Source organism: Oncorhynchus gorbuscha, linkage group LG14, assembly GCF_021184085.1.
Source record: "Oncorhynchus gorbuscha isolate QuinsamMale2020 ecotype Even-year linkage group LG14, OgorEven_v1.0, whole genome shotgun sequence".
NCBI classification, from domain to species: domain Eukaryota; kingdom Metazoa; phylum Chordata; class Actinopteri; order Salmoniformes; family Salmonidae; genus Oncorhynchus; species Oncorhynchus gorbuscha.
The window spans coordinates 56,062,763-56,075,592 of NC_060186.1; the positions used below are offsets into that span (position 1 = coordinate 56,062,763).

General features: G+C 45.2%; 1 protein-coding gene across 1 annotated transcript in view; it reads left to right on the forward strand.

Annotated features, from left to right (window-relative positions):
• Positions 1-121: 121 nt before the first annotated feature.
• The window catches only part of LOC123995166 (estrogen-related receptor gamma-like), a 48,286-nt gene continuing 35,577 nt past the window's right edge, over positions 122-12,830 (forward strand). Inside the window, exons 1-2 of the mRNA XM_046298574.1 lie at positions 122-297; positions 5,014-5,194. The gene's annotated coding sequence lies outside the window, so the exon portion shown is untranslated. The remainder of the gene's footprint in view (positions 298-5,013; positions 5,195-12,830) is intronic.

Sequence of the window (12,830 nt, forward strand, 5' to 3'; positions counted from 1 at the left end):
CCCCCTCTCTGCAAGGCTGCTATAGCAATTCCCGTGTCTATGGGAATGCAGGAGAGCTGTGTCCTCTACTTCCTCTCTATCCTCTCCCCCTATCACACACACTCAGGACTCCCCTGTGAGTGGGGTAAGTGAACTCTGTGCTGCCTGGTCCGGAGTAGAGGAGAGAAAGGTCTGTGCTGCTGCTGCATCGCTGAGCCACAGAGAGGAGAGGAAGGAAGAGAGCTGGGTAGAGCTGAGGCATTTGTCCTTGAGACTGACTGACTGCAGCTGGCTGCAGTACTCTGGAGGAACCAGTGAGTAAGTACTGAGCAGGTGCAGGGGCTGGATGGGTTTTTAGGACATGGAGGGGTTGTTGTGGGATATTTAGACTGGGGGCATTTAGAGGGTATTTGGATGTATGTATCTACAGTGGGGTATTTTGACCAAGGCAATTGGCTAGAGGGCATTTGGGCTCGATTTAAATGTGTGTGTGTGTGTTACCTTTGTCCAGGTGGTAGAGATCTGTCCTGTACTCCGGTATACCCACCGTACTGTTTTTTTATCAGCTTTCTGCTCTCCTCTCTCAAAACAGTGTGTCGCTACACATTTTGTTTTGAGAATAGCTATTAGAACATTCCTCAGTCTTCCGCCTGCATTCTAAGGTCATGATTGTCAGTGATATAATTTTTCCAATACATTTGTATTATTCCCCATCTCGCAAAGTAAACATTTCTTTATAGAGATTTACTCCCTCCCTCCCTCCCTCCCTCCCTCCCTCCCTCCCTCCCTCCCTCCCTCCCTCCCTCCCTCCCTCCCTCCCTACTTCCCCCTCTCTCTAGTGTTGACAGATCGATAGTTATACATCTATAATTGGAAGCCATCAGTTATGGCGGTCCTCCAAAGCCAGTCATTATCGTGTGTAATCTTGCAGAAAATTACATTTGGATTGGTGTTCCTGGCGTAGCTGATACTCACTGGTCTGTGTTAGCCTGGCTAACTGGCTTCTGCTCAATCTATCCACCTTTATATGAGAGTTAGAGAGAGAGGGGGAGAGGTAGAGGGAAGGGGAGAGGGGGGTAGAGGGAAGGGGAGAGGGGGGTAGAGGGAGGGGGAGAGGGAGGGCGGAGGGGAGGGTGGTAGAGGGCGGAGGGGAGGGAGGGGGATGTAGAGGGAGGAGGGGAGTGAGGGTCGGGAGGTAGAGGGAGAAGGGGAGAGGGAGGGAGGGAGGGAGGGAGGGAGGGAGGGAGGGAGGGAGGGAGGGAGGGAGGGAGGGAGGGAGGGAGAGGTAGAGGTCATAGAGATGGAGAGGGACAGGTATGTGAGAGGGAGGAGACGGAGGAGGGACAGGAGAGGAGATAAAAGAGACAGATGGAGAGTTATTGGAGAGTGAGGAGGCAGAGGGAGAACATGGGATAGAGAGAAAGAGAATGAGGGAAAGAAAGTGGAAAAAAGAGAGTGGGTAGCAGCTAGAGAGAGCGGAGGAACAGAAGCGAGGTGGGAGGAGGTATTAGGAAATTGGCTCCTATACACCAGTATTACACCAGCCAGACAGTTAACTTTAGCACCTGTGGAGAGAGACCTTAACTGTGGGGTGATAGGTCAGGTAATCTGACCTTTAGTGTGTGTGTGTGCACGTGCAGTGTAGTGGAGGATAAACGCAAGTAAACAGAGTTTACCCAATTTTGGCTCAACAGTTTACCCAACTTTTCTGTGAACCACTACATCACTGTGTGTGTGTGTCAAAATCAAATCCAATTTTATTTGTCACATACACATGGTTAGCAGATGTTAATGCGAGTGTAGTGAAATGCTTGTGCTTCTAGTTCCGACAATGCAGTAATAACCAACGAGTAATCTAACCTAACAATTTCACAACAACTGCCTTATACACACACAAGTGTAAAGGGATGAAGAATATGTACAGAAAGATATATTAATGATGGTACAGAACGGCATAGGCAAGATGCAGTAGATGGTATCGAGTACAGTATATACATATGAGATGAGTAATGTAGGGTATGTAAACATTATATTAAGTGGCATTGTTTAAAGTGGCTAGTGATACACTTTTTACATAAATGTTTCCAATATTAAAGTGGCTGGAGTTGAGTCAGTATGTTGGCAGCAGCCACTCAATGTTAGTGGTGGTTGTTTAACAGTCTGATGGTTTTGAGATAGATCTGTTTTTCAGTCTCTCAGTCCCTGCTTTGATGCACCTGTACTGACCTCGCCTTCTGGATGATAGCGGGGTGAACAGGCAGTGGCTCGGGTGGTTGTTATCCTTGATGATCTTTTTGCCCTTCCTGTGACTTCGGGTGGTGTAGGTGTCCTGGAGGGCAGGTAGTTTGCCCCCGGTGATGCGTTGTACAGACCTCACTACCCTCTGGAGAGCCTTATGGTTGTGGGTGGAGCAGTTGCCATACCAGGCGGTGATACAGCCCCGACAGGATGCTCTCGATTGTGCATCTGTAAAAGTTTGTCAGTGTTTTTGGTGCCAAATTTCTTCAGCCTCCTGAGGTTGAAGAGGCGCTGCTGCGCCTTCTTCACCACGCTGTCTGTGTGGGTGGACCAATTCAGTTTGTGTACGCAGAGGAACATAAAACCCTCTACCCACTCCACTACTGTCCCGTCGATGTGGATAGGTGAGTGCTCCGTCTGCTGTATCCTGATGTCCACAATCATCTCTTTTGTTTTCTTGACGTTATTTTCCTGACACCACACTTTGAGGGCCCTCACCTCCTCCCTGGAGGCTGTCTCGTCGTTGTTGGTAATCAAGCCTACCACTGTAGTGTTGTCTGCAAACTTGTTGATTGAGTTGGAGGCGTGCATGGCCACGCAGTCGTGGGTGAACAGGGAGTACAGGAGAGGGCTCAGAACGCACCCTTGTGGGGCCCCAGTGTTGAGGATCAGCTGGGTGGAGATGTTGTTGCCTACAACACCAGTTTTGAGGGTACTATGGTGTTAAATGCTGAGCTGTGGTCGATGAACAGCATTCTCACATTGGTATTCCTCTTGTCCAGATGGGTTAGGGCAGTGTGCAGTGTGGTTGCGATTGCGTCGTCTGTGGACCTATTGGGGCGGAAAGCAAATTGGAGTGGGTCTAGGGTGTCAGGTAGGGTGGAGGTGATATGGTCCTTGACTTGTCTCTCAAAGCACTTCATGATGACGGAAGTGAGTGCTATGGGGCGGTAGTAATTTAGTTCAGTTACCTTAGCTTTCTTGGGAACAGGAACAATGGTGGCCCTCTTGAAGCATGTGGGAACAGCAGACTGGGATAAGGATTGATTGAATATGTCCGTAAACACACCAGCCAGCTGGTCTGCGCATGCTCTTATGACGTGGCTGGGGATGCCGTCTGGGCCTGCAGCCTTGCTAGGTTTAAAACGTTTAAATGTTTTACTCACGTCGGCTGCAGTGAAGGAGAGTCCGCAGGTTTTGGTAGAGGGCCTTGTCAGTGGCACTGTATTGTCCTCAAATCGAGCAAAGAAGTTGTTTAGTCTGTCTGGGAGCAAGACATCATGGTCCGCGACGAGGCTGGTTTTCTTTTTGTAATCTGTGATTGACTGTAGACCCTGCCACATACCTCTTGTGTCTGAGCCGTTGAATTGTGACTCTACTTTGTCTCTATACTGACGCTTAGCTTGTTTGATTGCCTTGCGGAGGGAATTGCTACACTGTTTGTATTCGGTCATGTTTCCAGTCACCTTGCCCTGGTTAAAAGCAGTGGTTCGCGCGAATGCTGCCATCAATCCATGGTTTCTGGTTTGGGAATGTTTTAATAGTTGCTGTGGGTACGACATTGCTGATGCACTTGCTAATAAACTCACTCACTGAATCAGTGTATTCATCAATGTTGTTTTTTATGCAATGTGGAACATATCCCAATCCACGTGATCGAAGCAATCTAGAAGCGTGGAATCAGATTGTTCGGACCAGCGTTGAACAGACCTGAGCACGGGAGCTTCCTGTTTTAGTCTCTGTCTATAGGCAGGGAGCAACCAAAATGGAGTCGTGCTCAGCTTTTCCGAAAGGAGGGCAGGGGAGGGCCTTATACGTGTCGCGGAAGTTAGAATAACAATGATCCAGGGTTTTACCAGCCCTGGTCGCAAAATCGATATGCTGATAGAATTTAGGGAGTCTTGTTTTCAGATTGGCCTTGTTAAAATCCCCAGCTACTATGAATGCAGCCTCGGGATATGTGGTTTCCAGTTTACGTAGAGTCAAATAAAGTTTGTTCAGGGCCATCGATGTGTCTGCTTGGGGGGAATATATGCGGATGTGATTATAATCTAAAATAATTCTCTTGGTAGATAATGTGGTCGACATTTGATTGTGAGGAATTCTAAGTCAGGTGAACAGAAGGACTTGAGTTCCTGTATGTTGTTATGATCACACCACGTTTCGTTAATCATAAGGCACACCCCCCGCCCCTCTTCTTACCAGAAAGATGCTTGTTTCTGTCGGCGCGATGTGTGAAAAAAACAGTTGGCTGTATCGACTCCAATAGCGTGTCTCGAGTGAGCCATGTTTCCATGAAGCAAAGAACGTTACAGTCTCTTATGTCTCTCTGGAATGCTACCCTTGCTCGGATTTCATCAACCTTGTTGTCAAGAGACTGGACATTGGCAAGTAGTATGCTCAGGAGCAGTGCGTGATGTGCCCGTCTCCGGAGCCTGACCAGAAGACAGCTTCGTCTGCCCCTTTTACGGCGTCGTTGTTTTGGTTCGCTGGCTGGGATCCGATCCATTGTCCTGGGTGGTGGGCAAAACACAGGATCCGCTTCGGGAAAGTTGTATTCCTGGTGGTAATAATTTTGAGTTGACGTTGCTCTTATATGCAGTAGTTCCTCCCGACTGTATGTAATAAAACCTAAGTGTGTGTGTGTGTGTGTGTGTGTGTGTGTGTGTGTGTGTGTGTGTGTGTGTGTGTGTGTGTGTGTGTGTGTGTGTGTGTGTGTGTGTGTGTGTGTGTGTGTGTGTGTGTGTGTGTGTGTGTGTGTGTGTGTGTGTGTGTGTGTGTGTGTGTGTGTGAAAGGTTCCTGTTGTCACCAGGTGCCTGAATCAGAGACATCCTGCTGAGAGGGTCAGGTGCTGACTAAAAGTATTCCACCTGTGTAAACACTACCCTGGCAGCTTCACACCTGAGATGGATCGGCTTGGGACACAAGTGTGTATGCCAGAGAAGAGGATGAGAGAAGGAAGAAAAGCGAGATAAGGTGTGGGGAGCTATGGGAACCTTGGGAATCTTCTCCCTCCCTCTTTTTTTCTCTATATCTCTGTTTATTATTTTTGAGTAGAGAGGTGAACAGAACAAAACAGAGAGATACAAAGAAAAAGAGAGAAAGGGAAGAATCGGGAAGGAGAGAGACAGAAAGGAGTGAAAGGCAGACAGAGATAAAGAGCGAGAAGTGAACTTGTCAATCCTAAACTCCTTGCTAAGAGGACATTTGTTTTTGTAATCTTCTCCAGTGGGTAAAGTCTGGTTACATAACCACCTGAAAATACAGGTGGGTGGCTTACCTGCCAAACACACTGACAGAGAGAAGGAGAGGGAGGAAGAGAGGGAGAGGTGAAAGCTTCAGATCAGTGATTACTCCAATGGAAAGAGTAACAAAGTTTTTAAGATGGCTTTTTAGGACTCCACTAGGGGGCAATCAAGACAAAAATACACTGAACAAAAATATAAACAACACAACATGCAACAATTTCAAAGGTTTTACTGAGTTACAGTTCATATAAGGAAATCAGTAAATTAAGCCCAAGTCTATGGATTTCACATGACTAGGAACACAGATATGTTGTTGATCACAGATACAGTGGGGCAAAAAAAGTATTTAGTCAGCCACCAATTGTGCAAGTTCTCCCACTTAAAAAGATGAGAGGCCTGTAATTTTCATCATAGGTACACTTCAACTATGACAGACAAAATGAGAAAAAAAGTCCAGAAAATCACACTGTAGGACTTTTAATGAATGTATTTGCAAATTATGGTGGAAAATAAGTATTTGGTCACCTACAAACAAGCAAGATTTCTGGCTCTCACAGACTCTGGCTCTCTTTTTGGTAACTTCTTCTTTAAGAGGCTCCTCTGTCCTCCTCCCGTCACCTGTATTAAAGGCACCTGTTTGAACTTGTTATCAGTATAAAAGACACCTGTCCACAACCTCAAACAGTCACACTCCAAACTCCACTATGGCCAAGACCAAAGAGCTGTCAAAGGATACCAGAAATGAAATTGTAGACATGCACCAGGCTGGGAAGACTGAATCTGCAATAGGTAAGCAGCTTGGTTTGAAGAAATCAACTGTGGGAGCAATTATTAGGAAATGGAAGACATACAAAACCACTGATAATCTCCCTTAATCTGGGGCTCCACACAAGATCTCACCCCGTGGGGTCAAAATAATCACAAGAACGGTGAGCAAAAATCGCAGAACCACATGGGGGGACCTAGTGAATGACCTGCAGAGAGCTGGGACCAAAGAAACAAAGCCTACCATCAGTAACACACTACGCCGCCAGGAACTCAAATCCTGCAGTGCCAGACAAGTCCCCCTGCATAAGTCAGTACATATCCAGGCACGTCTGAAGTTTGCTAGAGAGCATTTGGATGATCCAGAAGAAGATTGGGAGAATGTCATATGGACAGATGAAACCAAAATATTACTTTTTGGTAAAAACTCAACTCGTCGTGTTTGGAGGACAAAGAATGCTGAGTTGCATCCAAAGAACACCATACCTACTGTGAAGCATGGCGGTGGAAACATCATGCTTTGGGGCTGTTTTTCTGCAAAGGGACCAGTATGACTGATCCGTGTAAAGGAAAGAATGAATGGGGCCATGTATCGTGAGATTTTGAGTGAAAACCTCCTTCCATCAGCAAGGGCATTGAAGAAGAAACCTGGCTGGGTCTTTCAGCATGACAATGATCCCAAACACACCGCCTGGGCAACGAAGGAGTGGCTTCGTAAGAAGCATTTCAAGGTCCTGGAGTGGCCTAGCCAGTCTCCAGATCTCAACCCCATAGAACATCTTTGGAGGGAGTTGAAAGTCCATGTTGCCCAGCAACAGCCCCAAAACATCACTGCTCTAGAGGAGATCTGCATGGAGGAATGAGCCAAAATACCAGCAACAGTGTTTGAAAACCTTGTGAAGATTTACAGAAAATGTTTGACCTCTGTCATTGCCAACAAAGGGTATAAAACAAAGTATTGAGATAAACTTTTGTGTTTGACCAAATACTTATTTTCCACCATAATTTGCAAATAAATTCATTAAAAATCCTACAATGTCATTTTCTGGATTTTTTTTCTCATTTTGTCTGTCATAGTTGAAGTGTACCTATGATGAAAATTACAGGCCTCTCTCATCTTTTTAAGTGGGAGAACTTGCATAATTGGTGCTTGACTAAATACTTTTTCCCCCACTGTACCATTAAAAATCAGAAAACCAGTCAGTATCTGATGTGACCCCCATTTGCCTCACGCAGCGTGACACATTTCCTTCGCATAGAGTTGATCGGGCTGTTGATTGTGGCATGTGGAATGTTGTCCCACTCCTCTTCAATTGCTGTGCAAAGTTGCTGGATATCGGTGGGAACTGGAACGTGCTGTTGTACACATCAATCCAGAGCATCCCAAACATGCTCAATCAGTGACATGTCTGGTGAGTAAACAGGCCATGGAAGAACTGGGACCTTTTCAGCTTCCAGGAATTGAGTGGAGATCCTTGCAACATGGGGCCGTGCATTATCATGCTGAATCATGAAGTGATGGTGGTGGATGAATGGTACGACAATGGGCCTCAGTATCTCATCGTGGTATCTATGTGCATTCAAACTTCCATCGATAAAATGCAATTGTGTTTGTTGTCTGTAGCTTATGCCTGGCCATACCATAACCCCACTGCCACCATGGGACAAACTGCTCATCCACACGACGCTATATCATTTGGCTGGTTCAGTTGAAACCGGGATTCATCCGTGAAGAGCACAACTTCTCCAGCATGCCAGTGGCCATTTGCCCACTGAATTTGGTTGCAACGCCAAATTCAGGTCAAGACCCTGGTGAGGACAACGAGCACGTAGATGAGCTTCCCTGAGACGGTTTCTGACAGTTAGTGCAGAAATTCTTCAGCTGTCCAGGTGGCTGGTCTCAGATGATCCCGCAGGTGAAGAAGCCGGATGTGGAGGTCCTGGGCTGATGTGGTTACACGTGGTCTGCGGTTGTGAGGCGGGTTGGACGTACTGCCAAATTCTCTAAAACGACGTTGGGGGCGGCTTATGGTAGAGAAATTAACATGACATTTTCTGGCAACAGCTCTGGTGGACATTCCTGCAGTCAGCATGCCAATTGTGTTGTGTGACAAAACTTCACATTTTAGAGGCCTTTTATTGTCCCCAGCACAAGGTGCACTTGTGTAATGATCATGCTGTTTAATCAGCTTCTAGATATGCCACACCTGTCAGGTGGATGGATTATTGTAGCGAAGGAGAAATGCTCACTAACAGACATGTAAACAAATTTGTGCACAACATTTGAGAGAAATACGCTTTTTATGAGTATGGAACAATTGTGGGATCTTTTACTTTAGCTCATGAAACATTGGACCAACACTTTACATGTTGTGTTAATATTTTTGTTCAGTATATTTAGGGACAGCTGCAATGGGCTGGCTATACTCCAGTAGCCACCCAATAGGGTTTTTTCCTTCTGTATTCCAAACGAGACCATACATGGTCATGTGAGCAGTGGAAACCATTTAAAACCATTGAGTAGTTGGTTGACCCAGTACACTAAGTGAAGGTTCTATGGTCAGGTTCTACTACAGTTTCCCACACAGGGAGGGATCAGCCACCGGCAACAAGGCTCTGATAGCTGATACATCCTGTTTCCTGATCAATATTCAATGTATGACTGGTCAATATTTTGAGAAATCTGCTCACCCAGACATTCATCTATCAATCTATCTGTCTATCTATCCAAAGACACATCCATATAGTTTCTCCCTCCAGCTCTTTTATCCTACTCTTTCTCTCTTCCTCCACACCTCTTTGTTCTCCCCCTTCATCTCAACATCTTTAAACAACTTGCGTCAGATTGTCTGTACAATATATGTGCAGTGAGAATAGTGTTTGCCCACAATGTGTCTCTGTAATTGATGGATTGCACCGAGTTAGACAATAGCTGAGTTGATTATGCTCAGTGCGTCTCGCAGTGATGATGTCAGGAGAGACAGTAGGGGGTTGGGGACACCAGAGAGTGACGCTTTTGGTTTGAAACTCAGTCTGACAGCTGTCCCTATGGAGGGGGAGGGGTATGGGGTGCTTGGTTGCTGGGGTGGGGTCTGGGGTTTGCTTCCCCCACACTCACATTTGAGAAGAACAGAAGTAATCCATACCATGGTCAACACTGACTGCTTTGTGTTGTGTTACGGGTCTGTCCTTTGTGAAAAGATGCAGAATTTCAGTATCCAGTATCACTTGAGATTGTTCAAAGCTTTGGGAATGTAGGCTACATAGCATTGACCACTGAGTAGAGAGCTTATCGAGCATGAGAACATTTGATCTTTAGTTTAAATTAATCTTCCTTGAAAAAGCCAAGGTATTCAATATGCTTGACATGCATTTTCGTGAAGATCTATGAAAACTACATGAAACTTAGGTCATCAAATACAAAACAGTAGCCAGGTTTGTTTCATATGTTTTTATTCAGAAATGAAATGAAAATACATGCATGGGTAACTTGATATCACTAAGTAAAATGGAACAGTCACGTATAGTTATGTAGGTAGGCTATTATCATTAGAGTAAGCCAACAAAGTCATTTCTTGTGATCTTAAACTTAAGTGGCTAGCTAGACGCCACTGTGGCCCTGCTCTTGTGTGTCTAACTATTGTTGTATTCCATCCCAAGACGACTGCTTTGTGCCAGGGAAAATGTCAATCTAGCTCAAACAATGACTCAACTGATAAAATAATTAATCTTAGCTCTCCCCTCCTTATTACAATTGCTTATGGCTTTGTACTTGAAGTAGCCAATGTCTACGACCGAACAAAACAGCACAATAACTTGGCTCAGGCTATAAAGAATTCATTGATAATAACAGCTACAGCTAAGCCGTTGGGGCGATAGCCAAGAAACACTTCTTCCAATGTAAACATTATTCTTCCTAAATGGTTTATTCAAGATAATTTCCCTGTGAAGATTATTTTCATGTGTTACATTTACGTTTGTGATTAGGTTGAGATTTGGTTATGATTGTATAGGATAGCAGCACTGAATACAAATGCAGAGCCTTTGCCTTTCTGTTATTTTACGATAGCTGTTTATCTCTCCTGCGGAAGACTGGGCCCTTTAATGGTTATAGTGGTGGCCCGGTGAGGCCTGTTTCGTGTGTGTGTGCCTGTGCATATGTACTGTATATTGTTTGCGTATGTGTGTGCGTATATACAGTATGTGCAAATATGTGTGTGTGTTCGTGAGGTGTTTTATGTCTCATACGATATGTGTGTGTGAGAGGTGTTTTATTCCTCATACTGTATGTGTGTGTGAGGTGTTTAACGTTATGCGCGTGCGGCACATTACCCGTGTGATAAGAACCACTCCATGGAGTCTTGTGTCTAGGGCTTATCAAACAGCAGATTAGCAAAGCGATTTTGTCCATGCTACAGTTTGGTTTGGCAGGGGTCGCTTCAAAACATGATACTGTGTGTTGTGCGTATGAAAGACAGTGTCAGAGGGGGTGAGGGTTTGCTTCAGGACACTGAACACGACTCAGACTACTTAGATTTGAATCTGAAGTGTCCATTTCCACCGCTTTGATAGCTAAAACCACAGACAGACAGACACACATATTGTGTTGTTCACCCCTGCATCACCTTCCTTTGTATTAGAAGACCAGCTAATGAAAATATAATTGGATACAGTTATTCTAATCTAGACGTCAAAAAAGTAAGGAGTATGTGGACTCCCCAGCCATTTTTCTATTTTTTATTGTTGAATATTAAAACATACAATCTACGTGCGGTGAAGCCACTCAACATTTACATTACATTCAGTCATCTAACAGACTTCCATCTTGAGCGACCCACAGACGCAACCAGGATCAACGCACTTCCCAAGGGCACGTCGACAGATCTCCCACCAAGTCAAAATGGGGACCCGAACCAGCAACCTATCGTCTACCGGCCCAAGCTACCAACCGCCAGGCCACCAACCGTCCAAGATCCCCCCACAGTTCCCCGTGAGCTGCCCCTCAACCATCCAAGACCATTTACATTGGTATTTGAATTTGTATTTATTATGGATCCCCCTATTCTTCCTGGGGTCCAGCAAAATTAAGACAGTTATATACCGTTTAAAATATTACATGACATTACATTTCATAACACTTTACCTAAAACATTTAGTGTGTTCCCTCAGGCCTCTACTCCAATATCACATATTTACAATACAACATCCATGTGTACGTGTGTGTAGACTGCGTGTCTTATTATGGTGCTTGCATCAGTTACCTGATGTGGAATAGAGTTCCATGTAGCCATGGCTCTATGTAGTACTGTGTGTCTCTCATAGTCTGTTCTTGACTTGGGGATTGTGAAGAGACCTCTTGTGGCATGTCTTGTGGGGTATACATGGGTGTCCGAGCTGTGTGCTAGTAGTTTAAACAGACACCTCGGTGCATTCAGCATGTCAACACTTCTTACAAAAGCAAGTCGTGATGAAGTCAATCTCTCCTCCACTTTGAGCCATGAGAGACTTACAAGCATATTATTAATGTTAGCTCTCCGTGAACATTTATTAAGGGCCAGTCGTGCTGCCCTGTTCTGAGCCAATTGTAATTTTCTGAGGTCCCTCTTTGTGGCAAGTGACCACACGGCTTTCCAGGAGCGACAAAACTAGAGCATGTAGGACCTGCCTTATTCATAGTATTGTTAAAAAGCCATAGCATCACTTTATTGTGGACAGACTTCTCCCCTGCTTAGCTACTGTTTTTTTAGCTAGCTAACCAGCTATCAGTCAGCTAACCACTGCTAGCGTTCATCAGCTAACCTTTAGCTCGGAAAGCTCTCGCCAGTTCGTACAACGCGTTTCAAGCATATGCCTGCTAACTATCTGAATCGCTGTGTTCCCAGTCAGCCCAACCACTCACTGGACCCATATGTTCACTTGACTATGCATGCCTCTCTCTAATATCAATTTGCCTCGTCCATTACTGTCCTGGTTAGTGATTACTGTCTTATTTCACTGTAGAGCCTCTAGCCCTGCTCAATATGCCTTAACCAACCATGCTGTTCCAACTCCTACATATGCGATGACATCACCTGGTTTAAACGTCTCTAGAGACTATATCTCTCTCATCATTACTCAATGCCTAGGTTTACCTCCAATGTACTCACATCCTACCTTAGCTTTGTCTTTACACTATGCCTTGAATCTATGCCAATGTGCCCAGAAACCTGCTCCTTTTACTCTCTGTTCCGAACGTGCTAGACGGCCAGTTCGTATAGCATTTAGCCGTACACTTATCCTACTTCTCCTCTGTTCTTCTGTTGATGGAGAGGTTAATCCAGGTCCTGCAGTGCCTAGCTGCACTCCCACTCCCCAGGTGCTCTCATTTGTTGACTTCTGTAACCGTAAAAGCCTTGGTTTCATGCATGTTAACATTAGAAGCCTACTCCCTAAGTTTGTTTTACTCACTGCTTTAGCACACTCTGCCAACCCGGATGTCTTAGTCGTGTCTGAATCATAGCTTACTCGCTAACTATAACATTTTCCGTCAAGATAGAACTGCCAAAGGGCGTGGTGTTGCAATATACTGCAAAGATAGCTTGCAGAGTTCTCTATTACTA